The following is a 16,128-nucleotide window of genomic DNA, read 5'->3' as shown; positions in this document are numbered from 1 at the left end:
AATTATTAAATAAAAAGAGAAAAGAGAAAAAAGAAAAAAACTTTCCAAACCACTTCTTCCCCACTCCTTCCAAGCAAAGGTCCTTGTCTCCTACTTCATTGAGAAAAAAGAGGCTATTTGTTGAGAGCTCTCATTTTCCCCCATATCCCACCCCAAAATCTCTTTTCATTTTTTCCCCTTTTCTCCTTTTTTGTTTCTATTTTCTGATGGAGTAGACTTCTCCCTGCCAAGATTAAATCTTCCACTGTGCTCTTGCGCCCATCCACTCTCTCTCCTCTAAGCTTGCCCCCTCTATCATTCTCTCTCTTTCTGTCACCTTCAATCTCTTCTTATTCACTGGTTCTTTCTCTGCCACCTGGAAACATGATCAGGTCACCCCCACTTTAAAAACCCTCATTTGACTCTGCCATTTACTTAAGCATTAATCCTACATCTCCTCCTTTTCATAGCTAAACTCCTAGAAAGAACCATTTACACTTACTGCCTTCATTTTTTAACCCTTCATTCATAACCTGGCTTTCAATCCCAATATTTGACTGAAATTGCTCTGTTCATGGTTACCAATGATCTCTGAATTGCTAAATCTAATACCCTTTTCTCAGTTTTTCTTGACCTCTCTGTAGCTTTTGACACTGAGAATGGTCTCCTCCATTTGGCCCCTCCCTTTTCTTTTGGATTCCATGACACCGCTCCTCCCTTTCTGACTTTTTCCCCCTTCAATCGCATTTGCTAGATCACCATCACCCTCCCACTTATTCAGTGTGGTATGGGCATCTTCCAAAGCTCTGACCTATGCCCTTTTCTTTCTTTACATTCTCCTTTTTTGTGATTTTATCAGCACCCTAAGTTTAATTATCTCTATGCAGCTAACTTCTAAGTATATATATATATATATATGTATATATATATATATATATATATATTTATATCCAACCATGATCTCCCTCCTGACTTTAAGTTCCATTTTACCAACTGCCTATTAGATGTGTCCACCTGAACATCCTTTATGCATTTTAAACTCAACATGTCCAAAATAGAACTTCTATTTCTTCTAAATTAATTTCTTGTGCAAACTCCCCTGTTTCTGTGTAGGGCTGCCCCATCCTTCTGGTCACTTAGGTTCACAACCTTGCAGTCATCCTAGGTTCTTACCTCTCTCTCACCCCATATTCAATCAATAAGTCCACAAACATTTGTTGATCTGACCTTTCCAGCATCTCTCCAGTTCATTCTTTTCTCTCTCCTTGTAGCAGCTTCTATGCTAAGCGTTCAAGCTCTCCTCTTCTCTTGCTTGAAATATTGCAATAGCTTCCTCATTGGTCCCTTTGCTTTCAATTTCTCCCTTATCTAATCCACTCTTTACACAGCTGCCAAATTGATATTCCTAAAACAAATATATAACCATGTCACTCCTCTCCTCTCTGCTAAAAAATCCTCAATAGCTTCTATTGCCTCTAGGATAAAATACAAGATCTTTGGCTTGCCATTTAAAGCCCTTTACAATCTGCCTCACTTTTCTTTTCCATTTCATTCCCTATTATTCCCCTTCTCTTTTTGGCTATATTTGTTTTACTTGTACAAAAACTTTTTAATGTAATCTAAATTATCCGTTTTATACCTCAAACTGCTCTCTATCTCTTGTTTATTCATAAGTTGTTTGCCTATCCATAAATCTTTTAAATAATATGTTCTATGTTCTTCAAATTTTCTTGTAATCTCTCTCTTTATATCTAGGTCATGCATCCATTTGGACTTTATCTTGGTAAATGGTTTATTGGTCTACGCACAATTTCTGTCAGGTAGCTATCCCAATTTTCCCAATGATTTTTTTAACCAAATAATGAATTCTTAGGGTGGGGAAGGGAGAGGGGTGGGGAAGGAAGAAAAAAAGGGAAAGAAAAAGAAACTTTATTATATGTCTAAAAGGAATAGCATGAGTTGTACATAATAGTTTCATGTGCAATCATCTTTTTTTAAAATCTACTATTATAGAAATGCTTATTTTATTTCATAAATTAAAAATAAAATAAAAAATTTATTCCCCTTCCTTCACTCTGTTCCACTGAATTTGGCTTATTGTTTGTTTAAGTTCACGTCATTCTATCACCTACCTCTGTATTTTTGCCTACACTGTTTGCCAAATCTTTTATGAACTCTCCCTCCTCACCTTCTCCTCATGGAATACTTAAGTTCCTTCAAAACATGGTTGAGGTGCTTGTTACCTACTACCATGGTGTTATCATTTACTCCTTCTGGAAAATACTTAATATTGTTTGGATTTACTTAGTTATGAATATGATTTTTCCCTCTAGCGCTTATTGGCAAGCACAGAAAGACTCGGCAGGAGTTGCAGACCATGTTGTGGGTATGTGGCTTGCTCTCTGGAAGTGAGAAGAAGTTGTTATAGGAGAAATATCCCCTCTCTGAGTTCATGTGGTAGGTAACTGCTGCCTGTATTCACAACTATGCAGAAATTATGGAGGTAAAAACCTGGATTTTTATTATTATGCTCAAGCATAGGCTCGGGTCCTAGAAAATATCTGAACCCCTATTAGGATTCTAACAAGGTTTCTTATGGGCAAAATTACATCAGAGTGACAAAGAAATAATTAATTTACATATTGCAATCTTGTATGTTCCTTTTAGGCCATAAAAATTAAAGAGAAGAAAGATCCATAATTCCATACTTCCTTTGATTGTCATAAAAGTTGAACAAACTTAGTTAAACAGAGTCATAATCTTATACATCCTCTAAAAGAAACAAACTTTGTCTGGTTACAGATTAAACTACATTTAGAGGATTCACAAATAGGCTGATCGAGGAGTGGGATTTATATGTCACCAAGAAATCAGGGACAGTTGAGATTTTTCCTCTGCCTTCTTATCTAAGGAATGTTTAAGGCTCTAAGTGAATTTTAGCATCCCATGGGACAGCTTTTGGTTAGGTGAAATTAATATTAAGGCAGACTTTTAGTTAACTAAAATTTGCAGGAGGAATGGCCCTGGATCCCAAATAATAAAAGTAAATTTAAAATTCTCATAACAAGGTGAAAGGAATTTACTCCATCTGCCTCATGTAGGAGTGAGGAGTCCAGATGTATGTGGGTATGTGATTAGGGAAGATCTTGGCAGTTACCTGAAAGTCTATTTTGAGTGTCAGCCTGGTTTGATATAGGCCCTTCTAATAAAAGAATTGAAAATGTATTGATCAGACCTCTTGGCATATTGGTCCTGGATGTTCTCCCAAAAGAGCAATGACACCGCTCTCCTTGGCCTACAACGCCCTGAGAAAGAAGCCATAGCAGTATGTGATTGCTCTTGGAACTCAGCAGCAGCTGAGAGTGGTAGAGGCAGAGGAGAATAGAAGAAATAAAGGGTACTCTTGTTATTTGGCTATGTCCAGCTCTTGGTGAAAATACTGGAGTGGTTTGCCATTTCCTTCTCCAGCTCACTTTATAGATGAGGAAACGGAAGCTAACAGGGCTAGGTGATTTGCCCAGGGTCACAAAGCCAGTAAGTGTCTAAGGTCAGATTTGAACTCAGGTCTCCCTGACTTCAGGCTTGGCATTCTGTCTGCTGCACTACATAGCTGTCCCTAAAGGGTACTCTAGGATGACCCTGAGGGCCTTGAAGGAGAGGGCCAAATAATAGACACAGTCAGTTGTTGCAATACAGAGCTAGGGAAGTTAAACACATACAGCCTGCAAAACTCTGGAATCAGATTAAAATATAATCGGGAAATGTTTAACAAAATAAATAAAGACACAAAACAACATAGATAATGTTAATTTGTGGTTTTCTGAGTCAACACGCAGCCTGTTAAGGATCTGTTTCTATTTGAGTTTGATATCACTGGTGTATGAGATCAGGGCTGAGAAAGATTTTACTACCTGTTTTTTAATTTGTTATTTACTTTGCTATTCTGTCCTTATTAAATGTTTTGGCAGCTAGGTGGTGCAGTGGACAGAGTGCTGGGCCTGGAGTCAGGAAGTGTTCAAATACTGCCTTAGACCCTTATTAGCAGTGTGTCCTTGGGCAAGTCACTTAACCCTATTTGCCTCAGTTTCCTCATCTGTAAGATGAACTGGAGAGGGAAATGGCAAACCACTCCAGTATCTTTACCAAGAAAATCCCAAACTGGATCACAGAGACTTGGATATGACTGAAAGATGACTGAACAACAATGACAAAATATCAGCATGCTCTTTGAATATCATATCAATACCACAGAGGATAGAGAGCCAGCCTTGAAGTCAGGAACACCTGGATTACAGCCCTGCCTCTGACACATGCTGACTGTGTGACCCTGGACCAATCAGTGCTGCTAAGCAATACCTCAAGACTATAAATTGCAGAAGAGTTTGCCAATCTGGATCGGTAGATGGAGTTTCCACACCAGGAATTCCTTATACCATGTATTCAGACCAAAAAACCCCCAAACCAACCCCATCTCCCCACCTTTAACCTAAGATGTTGAAGGATTCTGCAGTCAGTGTTCCAATTCCATTAGCTTTAGTGGGCTGTCAAGCCACATTGCTCACTCACATGTAGCTTGAAGTTCACCAGAACCCTTAGGAGGTCAGTTTCTGGCCAGAAAGGTAATCTAAGGATGCATGGACAATGTGCCTCCTGGGTCACCCGGGTAGTGGCTTATTGTATTTAGCATTTACACAGGCCTTTTGGGTTTGATTTTTAGAAATATTAACTCATTTTATTCTTACAACAACCCAGGGAAGAAGGTGCTATTATTATGCCCCATTTTTATCGTCGCAAAAAAGAGTCAGACAGAAAGTAAGTAGCCTGCAGGATCACACAGCTAGGAAGTGTCTGAGACTGGCTTCGGACTGAGGAGTTCCTGACTCTCAGTCTAGTGCCATAATCAATGCACTATTTAGCTGCCTTACCAGTCTGCATTTATTCCTGACATAATAGAAAGACAAACGCCAAGACAACTTGGTGTCTGTTTTTCCTAGGATGAACAATTAAAGGAAAAGCTGATAAGGATTGTGACAAAGACTCTCGCACAGAGTTAACTCATTGGGGGACTTTGGGGCGGTACCTTCATCTTCCTGAGTCTCAATGGGTACTCACTTTGCTGCTTCAAATCAAAGCCCATCTGTGCCTTCCATCCCTATACATTTTTTATACATGTCCTTCTATAAATCCTCCTAAAAGGATAACAGACTAAAAACCTTTCTCTGGGTCTTTTAATATTCATCAATACTAGTGCAACACTGACTAGCCTTGTCGCCACTGCCTCAAGGCTAAGTAGGTTCCTTTTTTTTTTTTTTTTTTTTTAACTTACCCCCTACCCCCAGGGTTCTTCAGTACCCTTCAGGAGGATTGGGGGCACTAAGGTTCCCTGTTAATGGCTCCAACCCTCTTTGATGGTATTCCTTCAATTTTAGTGGGTGGTCCCCTGCACCCCAGTTCCTTTAACCATCTCTAATCATCCTGATCTCTGTCTTGCCACTGGCTCCAGAGGAGAGAGTGAGGTTGGTGACTTTGCACAGCGTTCCCTCACTTAAATCCAATTCACTTGAAAGTCATGGCATCACCTTCTTGATGTCATGGTCCTTTTCGAGAATGACAGACCAATAACAACCACCACCACCACCACCAGATTAGCTTTTAAGCAGAAATATTTGCTTCAGAAGATGTAATCACACATATGCAAATTTACTCCCCTAACAAATGGGAAGTATAATTCCCTCCCACTTACATGCTCTCTTTGTACCACAGGTCTCCGGGAAGGGGAAGGGATTAGGTTCATAGTTTAGCTTGGTTCCCATAAAGCACAGCCCCAGTTCCAAGCCTAACCGTCCCATCCCCCCTCCACTCCCCAGGCTTAATTCTCAGGCTCCCTGCTTCTCAGGGCTTTCCTGCTGAGCTGGCTGGCTGAAGCATCCTGCCTGGAATCCTGGCTCCAAGGTCACCATGACTCAAACTCAGGTCCATGAGGATTATTTTGGGTACTTAGAAACTGAGAAAGACAAATGTACAGAACAGAAACAAATACCCCCAGGCCCATTTCTTGGAGCAAGAGCTAAAAAAGGGACAGCTGGGGAAGCTCCTAGGGAACTGTAGCATGTTATGGGGGTTCAGTTCATGGTGCCCACACTGTGGGTAAATGTACCTCAGAGCAGAAAGAATAGTTGAAAGATAACTACATCTAGAGAAAAAACTGATAAATAGAAGTACATATAGAATAAATTTACATATATATGTACACATACCTATTTGTGTCTAATGGTAGCCATCTCTAGGGTGGGGTTGGGGGAGGGTAGAAAAAAAAGAAGAAAAAAAGAAATTTGCATGATAATTTTGTTGTATATTTGAAAGGAATAGCAAGTTATGCTTAGTAGATTTGTGGTTTTATGTGCAATAATCTTTTTATTGTATTATGTTACGGAAATGTTTATTTTATTCCACAAATATGTATAAATGTAAAAAAATAAAAGGGGAAAAAACAAAAGAGTGGTAGAAAAAAAGAGCTACTGGCCCCATCTGCCAGTTTTAAAGCTGCAAGTGTCTGAGGATAGATTTGAATTCAAGTCTTCCCGAGCCCAGGTCCAGTCCTCTACCTAGCTGCATCACCTAATTGGTTTTATATCTGAAATCACAATAGCTCACATTCTTATAGTGCCTTAAGGTTTACAAAAGGATAAGACAACAACTCTAGGTGGCATAAATATTATTATTCTCATTTTATAGTGAGGGAAATTGAGACACAGAGAAGCAAAATGACTTCCCGGGATTGCAAAATTGTTAAATATTTGAGCCAGGGGTAAATTCATGTCTCCTGATTCTATATCGTATAACTATACCACATACTACACCACATGGTCTCTCAGTCAGAGATATAAGTAATAATTTTGGCTTCTGGGGCAAGTGCACAAAATGCCTTTGAGTCAAATGGCAAGAAACCTTACCTTAAATCATCTTTGTAATTCATTATTTAAAGAAGTAACAAAGACAAATTCAGTTGAGCAGGAGTGGGGGAATTCATTACCATAGAGGTTTCTTTTACAATAAATTTTTGCACCCGCTAATTAGTACCTGGGAAAACCTCAGGTTGCCTTGGCCTAGTTATGACTCTTGCTTTGAGTAGTTTCCTTAAATCAATCAATCTATTAATTAATTCACATTTACTGAGGGTCTACTACATGCCCAGCCAGTCCTATGTTAGGGGATACAGAACCCTACCTTCAAAGAGCTTAGAGTCTGGTTGAGATGGCAAATCTAATCAACATGAACAGAAGGAAAATTAAGTACCTAAAACGTAAAGTACTGACTACAAATGGTGATAGGAGTTTTGAGAGGGACTTGCCCATCGTAGGCCTGAGTAATCAGGGAAGTCTTCTTGGAAGATGTAGGACTTGAATTGGACCTTGAAGGATGGATAGAGTTTAGTTCAGAGGAGGCTGGGAGTAAAGGCATTGCAGATAGGGGAAATGGCATGACCACTGCAATAGACTTAGCTTCTCTGGTTGGGAGCGAAGGGAACACAGCTGCAGGGTCTGACAGACCAGGAAGAATCTGTGGGAAGATTGAGGTTAGCTGAGGCCTTTAGGCAAACATTTCCACCCCGCCCCTCTGGAAAAGAGAGCAAATGCTGACTCACAGCTCTTTATATGGTAACTAAATATTTCTGTCTTGGTCAGAAATTCGTGGATTGTTGCTTGGGTGGGAGGGAGTCAGTGTAATATCACAGATTCAAAGACTGCCACAGCACTGTTAGCTTTAAAAAAACCCAACCTCACTGTATTATTCATCTTTCCAAAATTAAAAATAGTTGGAAAGAAGCTCAGTTTGTTGAGGACCTTGGGAGAGTGGGAGCGTGAGGTTGTTGGCTATTACAATGTCACATTTCAAACTTTAATTTCTTTTACATTAGCTGATATCATGAGGGACTAGTAACTGTTATTTATGAGTGCCAAGAGAGAAAGGTCAGCACTCCAGCTGACGAAGATGAAGATGAAGTCCTAATAGTTTTTTACAATTCCCTCCCCTCCAACTGAAAATGTCTCAAGGTATCTGACCAAGTTTTCTTTCCTCTCACCTTTTTGGTACTTGATTGTCAGTACCTCTCACTTTGGTACTTATTCAGACACCATCTTGTTGGATGAGAACTTTTAAGGTGGCATTTGGCTGTATCAAATCTAGTGCTTTTTCAAATGGCTAACAAACAATAAAGTCAGTCAAGAATTTTTCATTTCAGTTGACTGAATGACTATAAAGATGTGTTCTCTTGGCTAACAGGGTTTTCAAAGGCCTGTCCATGACCTTTTCAAACCTTTATTAAGGGTGTCCTGGATGTATGTATAGATTATTATCATGAATTTTTTAGAGATAGGAAAATAGTCATATGTGTTAGTCCATTTGACACAATTAAATTCAACAAGCAATGATTAAATGCCTAGTGTGTCACAGGCAGTGTGCTAGATGTTAGGGACAAAAAAGATGAAAAATGATACAATCCTGTTAGACAGATAATACACAGGAGGCACTGGAGACTTGGATTCCAGCCTCTATCAGGTTCATTCTTGATCTGGTCAGACAGTAAAGACAGTTTCAAAGGGGTTCGTAATAAGCTTTATTTTAGTCTAGTTTTCTCCAACACAATATTGCTGATAATGGAAGCACTACAAACTCCTACAGTATTCCCTAATCACTGGGCAGGGGCCGGCAAGAAGGGGGGACAACAACCCTTATGTCTCGATGGGGCCAGTCCAGACGGGTACAACTTGTGCATCCCCTAAAGGGTTCCCCTAAATTGCCTCAAGCCTCAATGGGGGCTGGTGGAGGCAAACACAGATTCCCCCCTCCCAAGCCTTGATGGGGGCCGACCAAGGCGCACAGCATCCCAGCTTGTGCATTCAACCATAAAGTTTCCCCAACTCACTAACTAATGCCCACCTGTTTTATAGGGCATCAGACAAAGAAGGCATATTGCCAGCAATAGCCTCACAAGTTTACATCACCTCATCCCTATATCTCACTGCGTAGTTGTAGTGGATGTTTACAGTTTCAGCGCACATGTCTATATTATTTATCCTTACATAATGCTGCGCAAGCATGGTGGTGTTTTGAACCATGAGCTTGGGAACTCATATCTAATACCTGGGAAACAGAGATTGTTATGGCCATAGATCCTGGGAAACTGAACTCTAAGAGACAATAACAAAAATCCACTTTACACACACTAAAATCTACCTTACTGACACTAAAATTCACCCTACTCACACCTGTCTGTCTTCAAGTCTACTGTCTAAAGGGGTGGAGGTGGAATGAGGGATATGACATTCACAAATAGGTATGATATGAGGTAGAATGTGATAGGGCAAAGGAAAGCCAGTGATGATGCTATGATAAATTTGGCAAGGGAGAAATCACTTTCACCTGGGGCATGTGATAAGAAAATCTTCCTGGATGAGGTGGCATTTAGTTGAGTCTTGAAGGAATGGAAGGACTGCAGAATGCTATGGGGGGCATCTTTAGCTGAGGTACAGAGATGGGAAATAGCAGGGCAAGAATAGAGGATGGAAGTTAGCCTAGTTTTTCTGGAACATAGATTCTGTGAAGGTGAGAAACATCAGATAAAGCTAGCCAGGGATGTTAAGGACGGATTGTAAAGGGTCTTGAATGCCAGTGTCAAAAATTTAAGTTAAATTATTTATGTGACCAATGGGGAACCAATGAAGGTTTTTCAGTTGAAGAGTGATGTGATATTAGCAATGAATTAGGCAAATAGATTAATGTGGAAAACTGATTAGAGAAGGGATAGACTGGAAGCAAGAAGGTCAGTTAAGAGGCTATTAATAGTAGTCTAGGCAAGAAGAGATAAGTGTCTGAACTAGGGTAATTACTATAGAAATGAAGATGACAGCCTGGATTTAAGAGGTATTGTAGAGGTAGAAACATAGGTTGTGGCATCTGCGTGGATGAATGGGGTGAGAGGCAGAAAAGAATTTCAAAGATGACTTCTAGGAACTGGAAGGAAGTACCACTAACAAAGATAGAGAAATTAATTGCTATCTGTTGTTCCGTTGTTTTTTTTCCGTCACATCCAATTTTTGGTGACCCCATTGGGGTTTTCTTGGCAAAGATACTGGAATGGTTTGTCATTTCCTTCTTTAGCACATTTCTCAGATGAGGAAACTGAGGCAAATAAGATTAAGTGAGTTGCCCAGGGTCCCACAGCTAGTAAGTGTCTGAGGCCAGATTTAAAGTCAGGAAGATGAGTCTTCCTGTCTCCAAGCTGAGCACTCTGTCCACTGTACCACCTAGCTGCCCTGATTTAAAAAAAAAAGTATGTAGCATAGTGCCTGGCACATTTGTTATTGTTCAGTCCTGTCTGATTCTCTGTGACCCCATGGGATCATACTGTCTGTGGGGTTTTCTTCACAAAGATATTGAGTGGTTTGCTATTTCCTTTTCTGGTAGAGGTTGACTTGCCAAGGGCCACAGAGCTAGTGACTGTCTGAGGCCAAATTTGGACTCAGGTCTTCCTGACTCCAGGACCAGTTCTTTATCCACTGAGCCATCTAGCTGCCTCAATTTCCTTTCCCCAACTAAATTTTAAGTCCCTTAGGTGCTCAAGAAAGGCTATTTGTTGATTGAGGACAAGGGCCCTGCTTAATTCCTCTCACCCCCAACCCCATTCCATCAGTGTCTAGTATTGTGGTGCACGTAGTAGGTGTTCAATAAATTCTTAATACTTTGAATTATTTACTAAGCACCTATGTGTGTCATAGTCAGCTACTGACCCTCAAGAAGGATATATCTTTTAATTTAATAATAGTGTGTATTGGTTTGCATGGAACCATCCACATTGTCAGAAGTTTGAAATGCTGTGGAACTAGAAGGTAGAAGAGCGGTGAGCTCCTTCTCCTTAGAGAGGTGCTGATGTGGAGAGCATCTGATTGTGTTGACCCTTCAATAGTACTTAAGGGTCCTGGTGACTAGGAAGGATGCAAGTGCCTGAGAAGTCTAGCTAATATAAACATTGGCCCTTAGTAGAGAGTATTTGGTTGGAATTAATGGAGTACATGTAAGAGGACAGATAAAGACTGGGAGACATAGTGTAGTGATGTAGGGGAATTTTCCCTTTTGTTTTGTCACTGTGGTATCATTCTAAGTTGTTGCTCAAAGGTGTTTGTGTTGGTTTGGGTTATACCTTGTATTGCTGCTAAGCTCACACGGCAAGCACTAGGATAGGAAGCAAGCAATGATTCCATTGTAAAATTTGATCCAGCTTATTTATCTGAAATGTTCCAGTTAAACTTGCTTTTGATTTGCATCCCTTGCATAGGGTGCCCTGAATACTGGGTATTCATACTCTTCTTCCCTCTTGTGACCCAAATCATGATTTACAAAGCAGCCTGGGGATAGAGAAGTGAAGTTTGTAGCTTTAAAAAAAGTTTCCTCATTGCAACATTAACACACCTGGATGTGAATAAAAATAGGTCTTAGAGATAGGAGTAAAGGTAGACAAGGTAGGCATTTGTCTAGTGGGTGGAGGTGGGGACGAGAGTGCTTTTTATAGATGTGCATACTTTCAATGCCAGGGAATTACCCTCTAAATCATATATAAGTCATTATTTTTTGATGTCTACTTGCATATGATGTATCAAAGTCTCAAAGTTACCAGTGTATAGGAATGTGCAGAGATTCAATTTTAGAAACTTGCCTAGGGCACAAAATGCTTCCTTCTAGGGTATAGCCTTTTGACTGAGTCCAAGTTTTACCAAACAAATCCTTTTGTTAAGGGGCCTTGTTCTGTGAAGTTTGGATTCAGTCAAAGGGCCACACTTGAGGAAGTAGAGGGCCACAGGTGGCCTTGAGGCCACAAGTTTCCCACCCTTGTAGGCTCTACCAAGATCTTGATCTCATCAGCACTGAGCTAACTAACCCCATCAGATTCACGCAGTGACATTGTATATGTTGGCTGTTGGAGACCAGAGTGGATTATCTTTATGCTTCTGTTGCTCTTGACACGATTCAATATGAAATACCGTTGATCAAGAGGTTAGGGAATAAGAACTGTAAGACTGAAGTCCTAGAGTTCTTTGTCTATGTGACTTTGGGCAAGTTTTGAAATTTCTGTGAATCTTAACTTCTTCATCTGTCAAATGGGGATAGTGATACTTGTCCTACTTGCTTCACAGACTGTTGTGGAAATCGAATGAGTGAATGGATAAGAAAACACATTGAAAAAAATGAAAAGATGTATTAATTGTCAATTAAAAGCATCACTAAATTCTTTCACTTAGTGTTTTAGAGCCAATAGGTAGGAAAAGGTGAGTAGTCCAGCCTTTTGTGAGAATAAGAGTTAGAGTCTTTAGCTTGGCCATTTGAATCTTCCCTTGTACATGAGGGATCTGTAATCCCCTGCAGTGGCAAAGCGAAGAAGAGAATCAATTTCTCCCTCCTCCTTTCCTGAGCTCATACCCGTTAGAGGAGGGAATGAGCTGGTCTTCCAATCTACAGACTTGCTGAGGCACAAACCTAAGCATAAGGAAAGACATTCTTACCTTTCTCCCATTACCATTTTGATAGGGTCATGAAAGAATCACTAAGGACATCTCTGTACAGCTTTCCCAAAAGCCATTCCCTTTGTCACCACACAATAGTACTTGCTGTTCTATGGATCAGTCCCAGGCTGGGATTCTACTTTAGCTTTCTTCTAGAACAGTGATTTTGGCCTTTTCTCACTGTGACCACAAATGAGAAACCAATGAGATTTTCAAATTTTATGTTCCAGAAGGACTTGAAAGTAGTTAATATCTAAATTGATGAAATTCACAAATAACAGTGACAATCGTGATAAAGAAATAGCTTCAAATAGGCCTTTGACCTTTGGGCTTCTCCATTCACCCACTCCATTCACTAATGGTCCTGGATTCCCTGAAAGGCAGGCAAGAAGTAAAGTGATGACATCTACTTCTGAGAAGCTGGTGTATCTCTCAGGCCCTATTGTTTGTAGGAGACTCTGCCACTGCTGTTACTGTGGGAGTCCCACATCTCTAAAAAGAACTCCTCAACCACTCCTTTGTTCAGCTGGAAGATTGGGAAGCAGGGCTTTTTTTTTTTTTCCTGAGTTTCCTTCACAACCCTGTAGAGATTTATCATCAAAGGCTAACAGAATTCTATCTTGCTTTTTGCTTTAGTTTACCATCTCAAAACTGAATCCCCCACCAATACATATGTATGTATATATAAAAATATATATAATGTATATATAGAATATATACTATGTATATAGGCTATATATAATGTATGTATGTATATACGTATGTATATACATATATAATACATATGTATACACACATATTTGTATGCATATATATGTGTGTATATATATATTTAGTGTATATGTATGTGTATATATCTATATCTATATCTATATCTATATCTATATCTATATCTATATCTATATCTATTTAATGTATCCAAAGAGTCTTAGTGCAGTGGTAAACTTTAGTAGCATATCTTTCTGGTGTCTCAGAGAAAACACCTTTTTAGTGTCTCAGGGATAATTTTTTAAAAATTAGTTTCATTGTTGCCTTTTATTTTTATAACATTTTCATTTCCCTTAGCCTCTTCCTGCTTCCCATCCATATTGGACCCTTCCTGGTTGTAGAATGGCAGGAGTTAGTTTTAGACCAACACTACATACTTTATACCAAGAAAAGCTCCAAGAGTATATGTGACTTAGATATAAAAGGTAATGTTATAAGTAAATGACAGACACATGGAAAAGATTACCTATCAAATCTAAGAAGAGAAGAAAAGATCATGATCAAATAAGGGATAGAGAAGATTACAGAAAATAAAATGGATAATTTTGATTATATAAAATTTTAAAAGTTTTGCATAAATAAATCCCATAAAGCTAAGATCAAAAGAGAAACAATTAACTGGGAAAAAATCTTTGTAACAAGCTTTTCTGATAAAAGTCTTATTTCCAGTATGTGTAAGATATATGTATAATATAATAATGTATGTTATTTATAAAAATAAGAGTCATGTTCTAAAGATATTAACAGGCAGTTCTCAAGGGAAGAAATTCAGGCTATCTAGAGCCATAAAAAAAAATGCTCCAAATCATTAATAATTAGAGAAATGAAAATTAAAACAATTCTGCGGTTCCACCTTATACCTGTGAGGGAATTTGTTTTGCTTGACTATGCATATTCATCACAAGGAACACATTTTGTTATTGGAATGTTTTTATTTCTTTCTTTTTTAAGCAGGATGATGGATGCTAGGAAGAGAAAATAGATTTCTGTTAATTAAAAAAATTAAAAAAAAAGCATGGCATAATGGATGGAGAGCAAAGCCAACCAACTCAGTAAACAACTCTGACAGTGTATGTTATATCATAAATCCATAGTCTCTAATTCTCCACTGATAGGAGGAAGGTATGTTTTCTTGTCAGTTGTTCTCCAAGACTGAAATTGTTCATTATAATTGGTCACACTTCAAATGCTTTTTAGAGTTGTTGTAATTTAAATTATTGAGGTCATTGTGTTTATTATTCTTTCAGAGATAATTTTGTGCTGTGATAGCTACCTGCTTCACTGGATTATTGTGAAGAAGGTGATCTGTAAACCAGCAAAGCTGTGAACTATTATTATTATCATGATGGTAAGATCCCAGGTCATCTTCCTGATGGCCAAGGCTGCTGAGAGCCTATGGAGGGGTTATTGGAAACAAACGTCATAGGGTTATTGAGAATTTTGATGACAGTATAATTTTATGAGCATCATCTTGGATGGCCTGTTGTTGGCTTTAAAACTGATTTTCCTTTCTACCTTCCTCCCCCTCCAAGCACTATGACGTATTTACTTATCTCTAAATCTATGATGAATGGTATGGGTAAATAAAACAAGATTAGGAATGGATTGACAGAGAAAGCTGATTAAGATAGTGACTACATTGGCCAAACATCTGTGTTGGCAAGCAAAATGGGCTCTTAGCACTCAGTTCAACCAAGTGCCCTTGAAGAGTTTGGCTTTTGTCTCCTTTGATCAACTCAGTGTATTTCATTGAGTCTTACTAGGTGCTAAGCCCCAGGCCCAAACCCCTATTAGGTGCTAAACCTATGTGGGTATGGATTGGTAACTAAGGTGGGGCGCAAGGTGGGGCTAACTAAGGGGAGGTGCTAACTCTAGAGCCAATCATAGCAGCCTAAGTTCTGGTCATTCAGATGATGTTTGATGACGTCTGAAATGGTATAAGAAGAGAAGACAGAGCCATTTGTTCAGGGCTCTTACTCTTGGTGGCGTGGAGACTCTGGGCAGCTGTAGCTAAGAGCCCTCCAGCTCATAAATCCAGATGCTGGGACTTTGTTAAACTCTGGTAACTATGTATTGGGATTTGAATCAGACAAGGTCTGTCTGTCGATGTTTGTATTTTGTTTGTATTTTGCTCTGAAGTTCAGGGTGCTGGCTTTTTCCCTTGAACTAAGTGAATGGTATTTGTATGCTGAATTAAAGTAAGCTTGTCAACCCCTTAACGTTGCTTTCCTTAGGAAAGCAGATCAAAAGAACCTGGGCTTTTGCAGCATGCTTGTTGTTGGGCTTGTGTTGGTCTTTCACCCCCACAACAGCTACTAGCCAGATTGTTGAAACAACATCCAGGTGAAAATAAGTTACTTTCAGGCCACCATCTGCTTGGTTTGTATAATAGGATCATAAGATCACAGAATTAGAAATGGAAGTGATCTTTGAGGTAGTTTTATAGATGAGGAAATTGATAGACAAAGGGGTTAAGTGACTTACCAAGGTCACATAGTTAGGAAGTAACAGATCATGGAGCTCAGGTTCTCATGACTCCAAGTCTGGTGTCTTTTTTACCACACCTTGCTGCCTTTGGATATTTGAAAACAATTGGATTTTCTCCTAAACTCTGAGAGGAAAGAACATGGAACTTAGAATGTGTGGGTTCAAGGCCTGGTTCTATTACAGTCTTCACAACCCTAAGGAAATCTCAACTTTTCTGGATCTTAGGGTCCCTCATATGTCAAACAGAGATCATAATACTAGGATTAACTTGGCAGGGTTGTTGTGAGGATCAGATGGGGTAATATAAAGCACTTTGTCAAGTACTATATGAGTATAA

Source organism: Trichosurus vulpecula, chromosome 2, assembly GCF_011100635.1.
Source record: "Trichosurus vulpecula isolate mTriVul1 chromosome 2, mTriVul1.pri, whole genome shotgun sequence".
Lineage (NCBI taxonomy): Eukaryota > Metazoa > Chordata > Mammalia > Diprotodontia > Phalangeridae > Trichosurus > Trichosurus vulpecula.
Note: the sequence above shows the minus strand (reverse complement) of the source record.